This window comes from Pinus tabuliformis, chromosome 9 (genome assembly GCF_031772625.1).
Source record: "Pinus tabuliformis cultivar Carrire ecotype Pingquan chromosome 9, CPIR1, whole genome shotgun sequence".
Lineage (NCBI taxonomy): Eukaryota > Viridiplantae > Streptophyta > Pinopsida > Pinales > Pinaceae > Pinus > Pinus tabuliformis.
In genome coordinates, this window is record NC_142307.1 from 1064801968 (window position 1) to 1064820811 (window position 18844).

Sequence of the window (18844 nt, forward strand, 5' to 3'; positions counted from 1 at the left end):
TCCCTCTGATAGTTCTTGCTTCCACTTGGAGATTGATGATCTCTTACTCATCCTTGGTCGAAATCAGAGAGGCAAGTGTCACAGGAGAAGTTTCTGGAAGATTCCATGCCTCTCCACCTCGCGGATTGATAGTACCATTTGTCTCTTCTCGCCCATCGCACCCCATAGAAGGGCTTTTTGAAATGCAACGCACCCACTGAGTGTACTTAGGTGAGATGCAACGCACTTTACCTATGGAGCAGGTGAAATGATCCTGTTTGACCAGTTCTAAGTGGTTTTTCATGGAGAACTTCTGGGAGAAGCTGTAATCAGTTGACTTTGTTCCTTTAGGGGTTGGAACAACACTTTTAGGGACTTAGGAGCCCTTGGTTTATGGACATTTTATGCTTGGTGTTGCAGTGCCCAAAAATGTCTATAACAACTTGTATGAGGCAGATATGGATAAGCCCCCATAGAATTTATTTTGGCTACTTTAGCCTTCATACTTGTTCAAACAATTTAATGTCTTAAATTGCTAACATAAATTATCGACCAAGGTTAGCAAACTGATGAAGTGTGGTGCACAATATGTACTTAGTTAACCTTGTTTCTTACTTCGTTGAGTATGGTTTTGTATTGTTTTGAGGGTTTTGTCTTTTATGCCTAATGATTTTAATGGATGTTAAGTGTCAATGATCAACTAAGTCTAATGGATGTTTAATATAAAAACTAATTTCTAAGAAAGAAGAAAATGAAATGTACTTCAACTAACTTAATTTGCATAAAATCAAATCAAAAACTTAAATGGTTAGTCTAATCTAGGTCAGCACTGTGTCTATGAAAAGCAGAGCATTATTCTAGATACAATTGTATTCATTGATAATATGAAAATTAAATCACTTCCTATCCTATTGTTGAAAAATCTTGATAAAAAATAAAACTAATCCTACTCTATGAAATGAAAGCAAGACATATAAAAAACAACTATGATCTACTGCATGCTCAAATACTATTGTGATCATTCAATATAGGAAGATGTCGAAATCATCTTCTTGAAATGACTTAAGCAATTGAGTATACATTAGATGTGATATAAGAAAGCATAATAAACTCATGGAAAGTAAAACTTGCAGCTACCATGTGATCTATTGCCTCTTAGGCAACCCAAATTGGAAGAACTACCTTCTTGAACTTGTTGATCATGAGATTACACAATAGATGAAAGCTTAATCTAAAAAGCATGACAAAAGCATAAGGAAAGAAACTAAATCACTGTTTATTCTTAATGCCTCAAGCAACCAATATTTAAAAATAGCCGAATGCTACCTTCTTGAGAAGCTCTTTAGAAAACATAGGGTTAAACAGTGAATGCAAAGCTGAATCTAAGAAAGCATTGTAAAGACATGTGAAAGAAAACTAAGTCACTATATGCTCTAATGATTTAAGCAATCCAATTTTAGAAAATAGATAAAACACTAATTTCTTGAGATGCTCTTAGGAAACAAAATTAAACAGTGAAGTAAATCTACATTTAAAAAATAAAATAACATTTGCAATGGAAAGCTAAACTATTTGCATGAATCAAAGTAAAACAAACTAATTAATCTTACAAATTTACAGAGGGATGCACGTGGTTGATGGGGGCCGTTCCATTGTCCAATATCATTCCAACTCATAAAACTCACATTCTAAAATTCAATAATAGAAAAGAACCTTCTTTATTGATAACTCACAACTTTACACAATGGCAATCTACACTCCTAATCTCATTATATCAATAGCTCTTCACTTTACATCTCATTCCATCTCAAGCCTTGTTACAAAACATTCTATAATTATCTCTTTTTTTCTCCTTTTACACACCATGATAGGAGAAAAATTTCCCTATTTATACAAAAATATGAGAATCTATCTCATTAATGAGAGCCCATGAATCTCTCCTTATATCTATAGAGTGACAATCAAAATAGGAAATAATAAGGCACATGTCTTCTTAGAGTTTCAATACAAATAGGAAATGAGACACATATCCTTATGATCCCATGATCTTCTTGACTCAAATTCGAATTTGGTTTTGGGAGGCCACATAAAGGCCTTTTAGAAGCTTCCTTTTCACCTACACATGCCAACAATATCATCCCACTTGTTAGGTATAAGCATATGCACATTATTTTCTAATTTTTAACCATGAATTCATTTAAAAATGCTAATAATTAATAAAGTTTTGAAAAACATAAATTTTACCCAATAGTGATAATGGTAAGGTAAATGTAATGAAATAGAGGTGGATTGAAGGTGAAAATATGGAAATATAAGTGAAAATTTAATGGAAGTGAGTGACAATTTCAAGGCCCAACATACCCCCCAACTGAAGCTATTGCATGTCCTCATGCAATCTATTACATTACCTCTTTTTTTATCCTTGAGCTTTGGCTTAACTTTGCATAATATTATTTGATAACTTCATACTTCTCCAAAGTCTTTTAGTTGAATTGTAACATGGTTGGTTCTTGTGTTACAACCATATTTTGTTGTTGTATTCATTTTTTATCTTTAAACTTTGCGTAATGATAATTTGATTATTGTTGCAAAGTATAGCTTTATTGGATTACATCATATTTGGTTCTTGTGTGATAACCATGATTATGTTTGTATCCAATTATCTTTTCAGTACTTTTGAAAAGCCTTTGTGCTCATAACAATAATGTAATAGTTAATATCTTTTGAAAGTATGTGGGCCTTTGAATGTGATATGAATATGAATGTATCCTCCACCCTCCCCCCGACTGATGATGTTGGAAATTTTATGAGATGAGGAAGAGAAATGTTATTTTCCAAAAATAAACATTCTAGCTTTTCAAGGAATTTTATGGTAAAAATTTAGAAAATGAAATACCTTAACTTACCCTTTGGAAATGGATGAGTTGCATGTGTGGCGGTTGCAAAATTATGATCATAATCTTCTTCAAGTGGTTGGACAAGTCATGGAGAAAAGAGTTAGGATGACTTTTTATTGCTTTTATTAAAACTTGTTGAATCTGCTATGGAATAGTGTTGATTTTGATGCTTGTCATCTGATTCCACAGCTGTTATTTGATTATACAGCTGCCATCTGATTCTGCAACTGCATGTCTTCTACATTTGCTCCAAAATTCTGAAAATGATAGTCTTCATGTCTTCAAAACTCATTGGCACAATTCGTGCTATGTAATAGATTTTCTGATGTCAAACATAGCAGGAAATTATTGACTTAGTGGCCATTAATGGATGCCACTAGTCAACACGAGAACTCTCACCATTGATGACAATGAGAGTCAAGATGCCCAAACACATCCTGCTAGGTACAAATATTTTTTCTATTTTCGATTAACTAGAAGATACGATGAACAAGGGACATTAATGTATTCCCATTGTTTGTCAGCATGAGGACTTTCCATTAAGTCATGCAAGCCTCAAAGTGTTTTTGCAAGGATTTTATACTCAAAGGACTATGGACTCAATAATTTTCATTGAAGCAGGGTTTATTTGCAAAATGAAAAGGATAGGAAAGGAAAAATGAAAATGGAAAATGACACTGGAAAATAATAATGACAATGGGAAATAAGCATGTCAGTGAGCTTCTAGCTTTTATTTGCGGGTCATTAGTAGACAAACCATCACCTGATCGAGGGGATATTTATAGGAATGAAAAATCTTCATCAAAATCATCTGAGGTTTCCATTGAAGCCACAATTTTATTTCCTATTGATTTCATTTTGAAACACGTAACTTTGTCTTCACAAACCCTTTGATATATTAGGCTTGAATCAAAACTTGGGTAGTGTGCTGGAAGTTCCATAGCAAGTTCTAGAAACTCATATTTGGGGAAAATATGATCCTGGAGAGACATTATGATGAGAAATTTTTATCCCCATTGTGGCATATGTCCTTTGTATATTTCAGGCTATAGGTCCATTAGCGTCCACAAGCTTTCAACCTCCACTCGGTCTGGATCAAATACAAAGATTGTTCTACTCTAGGTGCATACCTCCTGTTGATGTTTTTTTCCAAGAAAGGTGACTAGTCTATTATAGGAAGTTCTTTAGGAAGGGCTCTTCTATTCATGTTCAGAGCTTCATTACATTTACCATGTTAATGTTACCTTTTCTACACATAAAACTATTTTTTGGACAAATTCAGTTGTAAGAATGTCTCTGTTGTTATTTCTTGAAACAGTCTGAATCATATGTAGGAGACCCATAAAAAAATACAATGTATGACCCACCTTCATTACATTTACCATGTTATTGTTCCATTTTCTTCACATATGAGTCATTTTTTGGGACAAATTCAGGTGCAAGAATGTCTCTGTTGTTCTTTATTGAAACAGTCTAAATCATATATAGGAGGCCCATCAAAAAAATAAAATATATGACCTAGGTCTTCAGTGTTTGAGTTGCATGTATATGTTTTTGTTATCAATGGAACAAAGACATTTCCTGGATCCCTTGTTGCCATTCCAACTCTAACTTTTCATTAGTTTTGACTTCATGAGTTAGATTCGCCACAGGATCAGGTGCATAGATATCCACCCTTTCAACTTGAAGACACCATTGTTCTTCCTTCTCATCTCAATTTCCATTTCGCCCAACATTTCAAAATTTTGACAAAATCCATGGTATTCAAAACTATAATTGAAAAACATGGAGAAAATAACTTTCAGTTTACCATAAGGATCGGCCAAAGGGATGGACTGATGATCATCATCAAATTTCAGCATTGGAATCACATTATTATTTTTCTCAAACTCATATTGAAATTATGTATTGGTGTAGGTACTAATAGTTCCATTGCCCCTATTTTCAGAAAATTTAGATTCCTCTACCTTCAAGGCTTCACAAACCTGCTCTTCTACCATATAACTCTGTTCATTACTTGCATTCAAGGTTTTTTATCCACCTTTCATTGAAAATATAACCATCTGATGGATCTTCTAAGTCATCAAGGTTGGAGAAGTGTGACATGATCCTTTCCTTCTATAGTGGATTTCCCAGGCAGGGTACAAAATTGTTGGATATCTGCTTGATTTGTTCATTTCTCATGCTAGAAAAGGATCGATCCTTATTGTTTTCAAGTGTGGGAAATTTTTCAGAATGTGGTATCCCCAATCCATAACTATCGTGAAGGAGCTCTGGACTAGCATCATGCTGAATTCCATTTTGATAATCCCCATTGTGTTTGTAGGCTAAGTGTTCTTCTGCAAGATGACAGGGGCATTGAAAATTGGGTTGTACATAATCCTGAGTGCCAAATTTCTAGAAGTTGCTTTGATTTCCATCAACCTTCACATTAATATTGACCAAAGATCTAAGTTTCAGGAAGGTTTCCCTTAAAAACAGTTGAGAATTTACGAAGTGTTATGTTATTAAACTAAGGAGGAGAAAAATGAAGACTACCATGTTCAGTCACATCGGTCTTTGAATTTCCATCCACCATTTCAAATTTTCCATCACCATCTTCCTCAACAACATTGAGCTTCCCTATTATTGTTGGATGTTGGTCAGATGAAATAGGTGTGAAAGATATGCTTTATTCTCTGGACCTTTATTTATCAAACTCTTGCAAAGATCAATTCCAGGAAGAAATGGAACATGAGGGGCCAAAATTGAGAGAAGCACACGGCATGATCAAAATTTGAAAACCTAAGTGCTCAATTCTTCGAACAACTACAGTATTAAAATTTTGGACTCAACATAAAAATGTCATCAAAACAAGAAAACCTATACACATACATTAGATTTACAAACTACAATTATTATCAAAATTCAAGATGATTATTACAAAAACTCAACAAACCTATACACGTACATTATATTTACAAACTACGATTATTATCAAAAATTCTCACCATAAAATATAAAATAAGTTTTTCAAAAATTATGGGAAGAACTTTTTCTCATAAGTATGTCGTTCAATCCTACCTCTGCCCATGGTAACAATTATATTTGTGCAATCTTTGTGATTTTTGAAGTTTCTATGAACAACAAACAAGACCAAAAGGGTAGAAGATTTTCATATTCATCAAAACATAGGAGAACAAGGCTTCTATGTCCAAAACTAACAACTGAATACCCATGTCCATGAAGCCCCTTTCTTTGTAACGTTTGAAGACATTGGAGGAACTCCTCTTTTTGTTCCCACCATTGTATAATAGCTTAATGGTCCCACTAGTGACCTACATTTTCACAAACTTGAACAAAAAACATGAAAATTTTAGCTGAAAAACAATTATGCTAACCAAAACAAACAAAAAGGATTAAGATATAAAGTTAGATTCCATAAAAATATTATTGAAATGTGTGGAAGTATTGGTTCTGTTGATCTCCATAGTTTTCATCATTCTATGAATGGTGCGGCCTTATACCACTGGAATGGCATGAGTTTCATAGGGATAAATCTTGGTGAAAGGACCAAAAAAGCCACTGAAATCAAGTATAACAAAAAAAAAAAAATACACATTTCCACTTCTCCTGGTGATTTTAAAGAGGGACCATGGAATAGAGTCATCATTGACTTTAACAGGGCGACCAATAATCTTGCCAAACATTGGGATTATAGGTCTCCAAGGAGAATCTGCTACCATTGCTATCTTGTTTGTCTCACATGTAGAAGGATCCAACTTCATCTCCTCCAGGCACAAGATATAGTTTTACATGCATATTCTTTCTCTACCACTGAGAGCCATTAGAAGGGTATTATATCATGCCTTGTCAAAATAAGCCCTCCACCACTACACGTTTAGAGGTTGGCGCTGCAATGGAAGAAGGTGCCAAGGGAGGTATACTATCCTGCATGTAAAATTGGAATTTTGCTTCAAAGGGAACTAGGAGTGGTGAATTTTATGAGCAGTACTTGATTTTATTTAGTGGAGGGAAGACACCCTTGGTGTTCAGACACTGAATGTGGGACACCCAATATGCAGTCCCAAAGTTTTCATGGAATCTGGCCTATGCCATAACTTGCTTAGTGCTTGCAGAATCTGAACCAGGCTTTGATGTTATATGGTTTCATGAAGCCAAGCAGAATGATTAGTCTTTAGTATCCATGAAAGGAATATATTGTATCAGGAATTTAAACATTTCATACCCTCAACATCAAAAGAGAAATCTGGAACTACGATATGGCTTGTGTTCTTAGATAACTGAATATGTATCTCTAATTAGAAATTTAAAAATAGATGCAAGAAAACCTTCTTCCAGACCTATAAAAAATCACAATGATGACTGGAGTGATGTCCATACTCTTGATGTTGCAATTTCATTTGGCAGGTGTAAGCCTATGAGAAAAGCAAAGCTATTAGTAAATCTTAGGACTGGCAGTATCCGGTTTTGGTGATGCAAATAATGACAACCTCCCACTGTCATAAATATGGCATGATACATTTCAAGTGGACTATCTACATAGTAAACTACATCATTTGACAAACACAATGCGACATGTGTTCCATTAATGTTGAAGTTTGAGTGATATTTATGAATGTGTTAGGAGTGAAGAAAATGTTATTAAAAAATTAAATGAATGTTTGAATAACAAGTGAAATGGAACAAATTATAGAGGAGAAAATGTGTGTGGGAACTTTGTATGAGCATTGCTAAATAACTTTGAATGGATATATGTTTGGCCTTTACTACATGGATTTCATGGACAAACAAAAACGCTACCAAAAACTATCTGAACAATGGTATCACAAATAGAATGGGGAAAACATGCCTCATCTATCATGTGAGAGAAATTTATGCATCTACACTAGCATGCTAAAGACCTTCACAAAGGACGTGCACAAAAAAATATTTGCACTCATAAAAAAAAATATTACAAGACTGGTGTATAAATCTTATTAGAGAAACCAAAAAGTTACAAGATAAAGGCATGTTGCATAATAAGCAAAGGCTTACAGGGTGCATGATTCTTTGCCCTTCTATAGAACCAATCCCTCATATTTTATGCATGAGCTAGCATTACAATATTCCCAAATTTATTTCTTCTAAGAAGATAAAGGATTTCACTTAAAGTCTTCAAACAACATACTAGACAATTCCATTAAGGCATTGAAATATCATGTGTAGGTCCATCAATCATGGATAGGGATGTAAATATGTTTGAGATGGTAATCTTAGCTATTAAATTTATTTGGAAACAAGAGTTATACTAGATCAATTAATTTGATATTTCAAAGTTTTCCAAAATTATGCAAATTCAGTTTGTAGTAACCAAGAAATCAGTGCATATGGTTGCAAACAATGGATGTTAGTTAGAAACAATTCCTCAGTATATTGGTCACTGTGAAAACCTAGTAACAAACCTACTAAAAATAAACCTTATTTTATAATGCAACTGATTTACATCCATGTACAGACTATAGAGCCATAACAAGGAGGGAAATGTTATAGAATGTGTTGTAACTCAAATTGACCCAATATCTTTTTTCTTCTTCTTCTATATTGGCTCAAACTCTACTGCCTTTTTCTCTTCTTCAAATCTATTTGGGTGTTTTCATTCATTTGACATGTCACAACTCTATCCAACATTTTCCATCAACAATATGTGAGATCAATCCTATCAACTTTTATTTGGTGTAAACCAGATATTACTTCTTTCATCATATTACCATCAAAGGGAACAAGCTTGAATTTTGTGCTTGGATGTTTCAGAATAGTTATGATGACTCGCCAATATGATTCATAGATATTTTCTCTTTTATTTTGCTGGAACTGAAAGAATATTGATATTGGCACTAGAAATAGAAATTTCTTAAGGCATATGGGCAGTGCATAATGAAACTATAGTGGGTACCACCATAGTTATCATTTAGGGTGGTATTGGTCCCGTAAGGATTTCTACCAATGACTTACATGTGCTTATTTTAAATCATTTAAAATTAAAATGGTATAGGGTGGTTGTGCAAGGACTCGGGACAAAATTTTAAATCCTCAAAAAGGTAAATGCATTAAGAATAATAACCTTTCTAAGACAATTGAAAGAAACAAGATCGTGGTAAAGAAAGTGATTAGGTGTTATATGTTTGATGGAATTCATGATATATACAAGCAAGGCAGTTTCCAAGTTGCAACTAGACCATGCTTTGATTATGGAAATAGATCCAACAAAGAGAAATAGAGTTAACTCTTCTTTTGAACAAGTTGCAACTCACAAACTAAATGTTGTCAGTGCTTTGGAATTCAATGATGGCTAGTACAAGGTATTGTAGACTTCACCTAGTGTAAATGTTTTTGTTGATGTAGGAGATTCCTACGAAGTGAAATATGTTTCCCTATATGGTGGTTATCTACTCGATCATGTAATCTTAACCATGTCATTGGAACCCAAAGATAATTATGAAGTTCAAGTTCAATTTTCTCTTGAACATGGAATTATTGCAATGTTGGGTACCATATCTACACAGAGGTTGCCTTACCCTTCCAGTGCATTTGAAATTGGCTCAGATAGAAAAATGATGGCATTCTAAATAACATTTATGTTTAGCAAATGATTAACAGGGTCACTACAAAGACACAAGTTTCTATAATGTTGGGTTTTATATAGTACTGGGTTGAGAACTTACAGTGGGGGTCATTTTATGTACTTCATTTATTTCTAGTTCAATACCAAAACAATGTCAAAAGGATGTCATAACGGTTTCTCTGAAAAATCATCTCATGATATTGTATTGAGTGCCAAAAAGGTCAATCTCTTTTCACGTTAATTCCTACTTGGGTAACATGTTTAATGTATGGGGTTGTCTGTTATAGACATTTTTGTGCCTTACAGCATTGAGCATGAAATGTCCATAATCTAAGGGATCCAAAGTCCCTAAACATGTTGTTCCTACCCCTAGAGGAACAAGGCTAACAAACCACAGCAATTCACAGAAGTTCTCCACCAGAAACTGCTCAAAAAGAAGTCAATTCAGGATCATTTCAGTGGCTACACTAGCTGTTTGCGCTGAATGTCAAAGCCAACACTGGCTACCTGTGTTGAATGTCAACTGGAACACTAGCTACCTACGCTGAACGAGATTGGACAAGTGGCAGGCTCATTTCTCAAGGTGTCAAAACCCAGGAAGCTTCCAAAATGACACTTGCCTCAGGGAATTCGACTGGTGATGAGTAAGAGGTTCCAAATCTCCAAGTGGAAGCAAGAACCTCCAAGTGGACTCAAGAACTGACAGAGGGAGAGGACACTAGTCAGATCTCAAGCTGGCTCATCCTCTCTCCAAACATCTATATATGGATCTCTCCTCCATGATATCTAGAGGCTGGAATTTTGTTATTGCAAAGAATTTTTGTTGGTTTGAGACTGGAATCATTGGGTGCTTAATGCTTTGAAAGGGGTGAAGATAGGAATTCCATTTGCTGGGAAGGAGATGCTGGATTGGAGCCCTCTGGGTTGTATCTCTTCCTGAACCTTGTTATTCATCAATAAAGCTATCTTGGTTTCTCCTATATGCTGATGTATTTTGATGCATGAATGCTTTAGTGTATTTGGTTTATTTCTAATCCTAAACTAGTTATGAATGTGAATATTTGTCTTTGTGTAGTGTTCTTCTCTTGTTGCAAGCAGCTGTTCTCTTGTGATCTTGCAGGAACCCTTTGAAGCTGGACAAGCAAGAAGGCAAGTAGCTGTGAACACCCAAATAGAAGAGAAACCGGATCGAGGGACAAACGGAAGACACCGGTAAGTCTATTGATCTCTCTTCTTTCACATTTCATAAAGGAAGAAACCAGAATAGCTGTACTCGTTTGTTGCTAAAGCACTGTCACACCTTAGGTGGATAGGATCGTCCTGCATAGGCATTTTTCCCCACAACAAATTGGCGACTCCACTGGGGAGATCTGTTTAGTCATTTTATTTGTGTTTCTATCATTGTTTGCATTATAGAATTGACAGCAACAATCGAACTGCATCTTTCCCGGATGCAAAGTAGACAGTTGCTGCTTTGATCCAGTTACTGGACTTGTCTATGATCTGAACAATGGACTCACAAATGACTTGATGATCCTTGTGATAGATCTTAGTAGCCCTTCAAAGCATCCCTTTGATTACACCTTGCTTGTTGCTTTTATTTGGCCTAAAACAGTGAATTAAATAGCAATCTGTGACCCAGAACCTGAGGGAAACGAGAGTTTCTCCTTCAGCGCAGACCCAGTGAAGGGATTCTGCATTTCAACGCAGGTCCCTTGAAGGCTACCTGCGCTGAATGTCAAAGCCCCTGTGTTGAGGTTGCGCTGAACCAGTTTTGCCTTGTGTAGCTGGGGTTCTCTGCTCTGTTTTTCCTTGTTTTGATCTCTGATTTTTGCAGCCTGTAACCAGCATAGGTACTAGTCTGATAACTCCTTTTCTCTGCTTAGATTCTGCCTCCTTTTGTACAAAAAGACTGTGAGTGTTTTTATGCGTTTGTGGCATCATTTACAGTTTTCCTTTGCATGAGTAAAATAATCATCCTGTAGCCCTTGATTCAGATCTGTTGATTGTGATCTTAGAAGAGAGTTCATTGGTTGTTTGCAGATTGATTATACATTTGCTTTTTCTTATTGGTTTGAGTTTGTCTCTTTTAAGTGTCAAAACAAGTCTTCATTTCGAAAATCGTTAAGTGTTTTAATCTCTTCTATCTTCTCTGATTTCGAAAAAGTAAACTTGTTTGGATTGATCATTTAAAAGCAAATTCAAAGTTGTACAAAAAGCTTTCTTTGTAGGCATCAATACTAAGAAAGCGGAAAACAAACACCTGCATTGTGCATTTGCATTTGATAGTTTGCATGTTGGATTTAGGAAAAGTGCATTAGAGTGTGATAATTGCTCTTTGAGAAAAGATGGTGTCTTTCTTTTCCCTTAGTAGCTAGGATTTTCAAAGTTGAAAAGATATAAAACTTGCTTATCATCTTTAGACTGCATTTAGGAATTTGTATGATACATCTCGTGGTGAACCTTGAAAGGAAAACTTTAAAAAGATCAACCTAAAATAAATTGAATGAACTTAACAACGCTTTGCAACATAACGCACAACATAGAGGTCTAGGCTAGAGACGTGTTCCGGCGTCGTTAAGCCTACTGACTGTCGATCTCGTGGATGGTGGGTGATTCCTCCTGAGGGACGATAGCGCCAGTACGGATTGTGCTCCCACGTACCGTCGCGTATATATTGGGAGACCCCTATAGGCATAAAACCTTTATCCTTAGGAAGTCATGTTGGCCGCCATACTGATCGCAATGCACTGAACACAGCATTCAGGAAGATCGACCGCCCGTACCCTAAAAAGTATTCTGCGGTTTTGCGAAAAGTTTGGCACACCCTCTGCCTAGAACTCCAGAGAAGTTCCTTTTGGCCTTTTTCAGACTCTATAACGGAAAACGTCCATCCGAGCATTTGTCACTTCGGGCTCGTTAAAACATCGAAGGAGACTAGAGTCATCTTTAGCTTTTTCTCGACTCTTTAAAATTGAAAAAGCAAGTTGTGTCTAAAGCGTCGTTAAAATTTATTTTAAACGGAACAATCACCCTTTAATTCCTGCGTTGATCTTTAGGTTGAAAAAATGAAGCACACCAACCAAGGAATTCCCCTTGGTTGAAATCCTAGTCCTTTCTCTTCTTGGGGAGATGTTGGTGCGCCCCACATGGCCACATTGTCGCTTCCAGGACTGACAATTGGCCTGCCAGTCTGGCTCTTTTCAACCAATGTCGTTCAGAACACCACCATTCCTGAACAGTCGACTCAACAGTTAGACCAGACCAGAGTTGCCAACCAACCTTCTACTTCATCTAACTCTTCCTCTCCTCCTTCCTCTTCGCTTGACGGAATTGGTAAAACCAAAAACCAGGTTCCTAAGGAGAAGAAGGAAAAGAAGAAGAAAGAAAAGAAGAAGAAGGAGCCAAAGGCGACTGGGGGCAAACAAGTGTCGTCTGAAAAAAATCCACACACAGCACTGACCAGGCCTAAATCGCCATGTGTCATATGCAAGGGAGACCACTTCCACAGAGATTGTCCCTGTATCCCTCGAATACTAAGGGACTGGTCTCCCCGTTTGCGCAATTCGGTAGCATCAAACTCTGATAACCATGTTGACTGCTCACCGTCGACTAGTGAAAGTGAAGTCCGAGGATAGAGAGGGAAATCTAGATTTCCCTGCAAACTGTGTGAAGGCGATCACGCCATCCACCGTTGTCCCTTCTTAGACGAGGCTAAAAGAGTTTTGGAAGATCGCCCGATTTTACGAGTGCAACTTCCTCCTGGATATCAAAAACTCCTGCCAAGTCCTTCACTAGTTGAGAACCCGGCTGGCCCGCCCAGGTGGTCAGCCGAAGTACCTATCATTGAAGCTGAACCGTCTGGATCCATTCCTGACGAAAGTCAAAAGGTTGATACGGCAGTTGACCCGGTTTTGCCTTCAGAGGCTCTATCTTCGAATGATACCATCACAGAGGAGAATAAAGACGACACCGTCCAAATTCTCTTCATCAACACTGACTCTGATGAACAAGAGGGTAATGCCCCCATTCCTTTATCGCAGGAAGGAAGTTCGTCAGAGCGATATCCGGCTGTCTATTCGGTCCCACCACCAAGCAACCTGGTTGTGTCCTTTGACTGGAACCAACTAGGCAGACCCCGGTTGCCAGCAAGCATACCATTCAGAATTATCGTTCAAATATACAGAATGGTAATGGCTGGCACTATCATTGATGAGGGGGCATCTGTGAGTATCCTTTCCTCTATTGCTTGGAAAGCGCTTGGTTTGCCAGCGCTTTTTCCTGAAATGAGAAATCTATCAGGCTTTGATAAAGGAACCAGTCGACCTTTAGGGATCCTCCCCAATGTGCCCATAACATTGAAAGGGAAGACCATTCAAATGAACGTGATGGTCGTTCAAGGACCCTTGGATTATAACCTACTCCTTGGACGAGACTATATATATTGCATGGGAGCTATAGTCTCCTCACTCTTTAGAGTAATGTGTTTTCCACATGAAGGAAGAGTGGTCAAGCTCGTGGACCAACTTTCATTTCCCGGATCACGCATCGCAAATAGTCACATACCATCCCTAAATGGTCTATTCACGCAAGAAGTGTCTCAACCCACGGTCCGTCCTCCTGATGAGCGCGAGTAATCCGGGAGGATATGACTGGAACCCAAGGGGCATGCGTCCTGGTCTGCTTCGGCAGGGAAACTTTGGGCATAGAGTAGGTTTCTGCGGGAGAATATGACTAGTCTGTACCCTGTCCGTCTAGGAAGAGGGTTATTCTAGAATAAGATTCTTTTTTCAAAGTTATGAGAGTTGGCGGGCTACGTCGCTCACCTTTGTCTATTTCGGTAGACATTGCCGAGGAAGTGTTTTGTTTGAAAGATTAACGAGACAATCTTTGGGTAACCTGAAAGAGGTAAGCCTCTCTCGTTAAAACAAATGTTTTGGCGGAAGTGAAGTAGAGGTAACCTTGAAACCCTGTTTTATACCTGGGGGCATGCAAACCTTTTGGAGTGCAAGAAAAGAGCGGTTATTTATCTTTTTTTTGGGTTAGTCATTTCCTAACTTGCATAAGGAAAGGATGCAGGGCATAGCTTTGTGAGATGAAGCTCCTTAAAAAATAGAATCTCAATGAGACACTCTTATCATATGACTGGGTATTCGAGCAGTTTTAGCACACAGTTCATGCTCGTTAAAAAATAAACGCAAGATCCGAGCAGTTTTAACGCGGACTTCATGCTCGTTAAAAAATAAACATAAGCAATGAGCAAGTGTTTCCACCAGCGTTTAAGCTCATTTTAAAATAAAAAATGAACCATCCCAGTAAATAACCACTGTGAATGTAATATCATCAGCCATTAAAGCCTTGGTCGTGTTTGCACCGCCACCTCCACTTTTCCATTGGCCGATCGTTCACCTCCATATGATTGTTTACCCATTTTGAGGAACAGCTGCGAAGAGTGATTTCACCTAGCCATCCTTGTGACACTGTCGTGATTGGAAAATTCCAACCTGTACCTGGAATCAACTGCTAACCCTGTTTATCACTCGTTCCTCAAAAGACGAGTCTTCTTTAAGCTCTTTTCAATTGACTCGTAAAATATGAAAAGATTGTCGAGTTTTGGCCTTCCAGCTCGTTAAAGCGTCCGGAAGAGCTATCCCTCCTCTAGATTTTAATCTTTTTGGACCTGAGGGATTATTGCACAAAAAGATCGAGCGCTTGTTTTGTTCGGCTCGTTAAAACTATCGAAAACTCATCCCTTCTATATTGTTTTATACTTTTTCGGACTTAAGGGATTAGATGACGAAAAAGGAATTTTGGAGTTAACTTTATGTACCTTTTCAGACTCTCTAAAAATGAAAAGGATCGAGTTATCCTTGTCGTTAGACTCGTTAAAATCATTAAATAGCGACAAACTTGTCTTTAGATGAGAACGAGTTTCACTATCGCTAGGCTCGTTAAAACATAGCGATGGGCTTGCCCGAAGGGTAGGTTATAGAACAAGCATATGTTATCCTCCTCAAGCTTGAAAAAAATAAAGAGGTACTGGTCAGCAATGACTGGGGAAAAATTGGGAGAAACTAAAGAAAACTTTGATGGTAGCAAGTCGCTCTTGAACATGACACTTTTCCTCCGTACCACAATCGTGTTGGGTTGTTTCATTCACCGGTCACATCCATGGTCTCGCCATACCATCCATATTTGGGGTAATGCTCCCAATCCATCGCATCAGTGTCGCCATATGTTCAAGAGAAGTCGTTCAGAAAAGTTAACCGTGTCCCATCCACTGCCAAACATTATCCTTCATCCACCCATGATCGCCACCCTGAATCATATTTCACAGATTGTTTTCACTTCCACTAAAATCATTAGCTCCGTTCCGCGTCACTGATGTGGGATTCATTAAGGCCCTCCTTTGATGGATCGCTTCTTGTCGACTTCAGCTCATTATCCAAGAAGTAGATCTAGGAACACCCCCCTCAGTACTTTGAAGCTTGCATGCCACAATGGCAAGTTTCTCACTTCCGGCGACAGGTATACATCAATGACCTTCAACCGAAAGGTTTTGCGTGGTGTTTGACGCCAAGTCCTTTATTCACACCACGTGAATTGTACTGCAGTACCTTGAGGGTCATTATCATTATCGGTGATTCCTCTCGTGCTTGTTAACGGTTTGCATCATTGACCGGTAATCAAGCGATGTCTTTCCATGTTCGACTTCAGAACATTTCTCACATGGATCGACTTGTACTTAGAGTGAAGATCGAACGAGTTTGAAGACCCGGATCTAGTTTCATCCATCCGGGCTGTGATATATATTCAGAAAAGATAAAGACATTGACATGTACATCATTGCAGCAGATAATCATCCTACTCAAAGGATGATAATTTCATCAAAATTATCAGTCTACCATCAGACGATTGTCTGTTCTATGTACAGAAAAATGAATTTATAAAGCTAAGCATGGGAATGCCCGCCTCAGCTAGATCATGAAAGCAGTATGAAAAATAATGTATTGTATTGTATCTTATTACGGGTCTCCTCCCAGCATTGGATGAACTTCGGATCCCCCTGATAAAGCATTTCACCCGATAAATAGCCTCATACTTTAGGGGGCAACTGTTATAGACATTTTTGTGCCTTACAACATTGAGCATGAAATGTCCATAATCTAAGGGATCCAAAGTCCCTAAACATGTTGTTCCTACCCCTAGAGGAACAAGGCTAACAAACCACAGCAATTCACAGAAGTTCTCCACCAGAAACTGCTCAAAAACAAGTCAATTCAGGATCATTTTAGTGGCTACACTAGTTGTTTGCGCTGAATGTCAAAGCCAACACTGGCTACCTGCGTTGAATGTCAACTGGAACACTAGCTACCTGCGCTGAACGAGAGTGGACAAGTGGCAGGCTCATTTCTCAAGGTGTCAAAACCCAGGAAGCTTCCAAAATGACACTTGCCTCAGGGAATTCGACTGGTGATGAGTAAGAGGTTCCAAATCTCCAAGTGGAAGCAAGAACCTCCAAGTGGACTCAAGAACTGACAGAGGGAGAGGACACTAGTCAGATCTCAAGCTGACTCATCCTCTCTCCAAACATCTATATATGGATCTCTCCTCCATGAGATCTAGAGGCTGGAATTTTGTTATTGCAAAGAATTGCTGTTGGTTTGAAACTGGAATCATTGGGTGCTTAATGCTTTGAAAGGGGTGAAGATAGGAATTCCATTTGCTGGGAAGGAGATGCTGGATTGGAGCCCTCTGGGTTGTATCTCTTCCTGAACCTTGTTATTCATCAATAAAGCTATCTTGGTTTCTCCTATATGCTGATGTATTTTGATGCATGAATGCTTTAATGTATTTGGTCTATTTCTAATCCTAAACTAGTTATGAATGTGAATATCTGTCTTTGTGTAGTGTTCTTCTCTTGTCGCAAGTAGTTGTTCTCTTGTGATCTTGCAGGAACCCTTTGAAGCTGGACAAGCAAGAAGGCAAGTAGCTGTGAACACCTAAAGAGAAGAGAAACCGGATCGAGGGACAAACGGAAGACACCGGTAAGTCTATTGATCTCTCTTCTTTCACATTTCATAAAGGAAGAAATTAGAATAGCTGTACTCGTTTGTTGCTAAGGCACTGTCACACCTTAGGTGGATAGGATCGTCCTGCATAGGCATTTTTCCTCACAACATTGTCTTTGCATAGTGTTTTAATTTCTTCATAAAACAAGGAAGCACAATTGATAGTGATTATTGAACATATTGAGATGCCTCCTACATCCTTGTAGTGTTTCATAGCCTTCAGTATTATTCTGCTTGTGCATGTCTCTAATTGGATCTTTATTCCACTAGCCAAAACTTTTACAGGTCTTAAGCACGACACTATGATGCTCCAAAGGATAGGATTTGGGACATTGGTTTATGTTATTTCATGATTGTTGCAACACTCACAGAACTCAAAAGACTTAAAGCATCAAAGGATAATGGTTTAGTTTACCTTACCAATGCAACAATTCCAACAACTATCTTCTAGTTTCTTCAACTATACATTCTTAATGGCATATCATAAATCTTTTCAATTAGGTCAAATACAAGCAATAATGAATTTTATGAAATTTGGGGAAAAACCAGACAACTTCTACATTGAAGAAACTGTCAGAGGAAATGGAAAAGGGAAACCTTATAGACAAGCTTGAGATGTTATTCAACTCATGCATCCTTCATGATTGGAAGGATTCAATCATCACGTTGTAGACAACCAAGGATCTCTTGCCTTGATCTGAAGATCTCGAAATTGTCAATCGGTGCATTAACGCAATTGCATGTAAAGAAATGGTGGATCCATCAAAGGTAAAATGGTCTTACAACCACATTAGAGGCCAAAAGTATTATAAGACATTGGAGAGTGTTTCAAGCCCTTCATTGGGTGAACTTCATAGCTAGAGATACTACATCAACCCAAGGATTCAAATCATTTTGTGTGATTGTGGTATTTTCATTTGAAAAAATCTATGAGAGGGGTATCACAATGCTAGAATCCATTGGAAGTGTTATGTCTTGTTTAGCATCCTCTTTTGGAGATTTAGAAGATTTACTGAATTCTTGATCCAATTCAATGTGGTAAGTTTCTCTAATGGATTGCCCAACAAAAAGTTGTGATGATAAAAACAAATAATGTCTTCATGTTAGAATTTTTTATAATTTCAGCAAATATTGCAAGATTTTCCATGAAATTTTGTTCAATATTAGGAAAAAAAAGAGCCTGTTACAAATTTGGACCTATATTTGTAGTTATTGGTCCTAAATTGTTAAAATTGGAAAGTAGGTCCAAACTCCACCTTGAACATCTCATATGATGCAGCTGATATTTCTTT

At 37.6% G+C, this 18844-nt stretch overlaps 1 pseudogene; it reads right to left on the reverse strand.

Annotated features, from left to right (window-relative positions):
• Nucleotides 1-6039: 6039 nt before the first annotated feature.
• The window catches only part of LOC149152432 (uncharacterized), a 57129-nt pseudogene continuing 44324 nt past the window's right edge, over nucleotides 6040-18844 (reverse strand).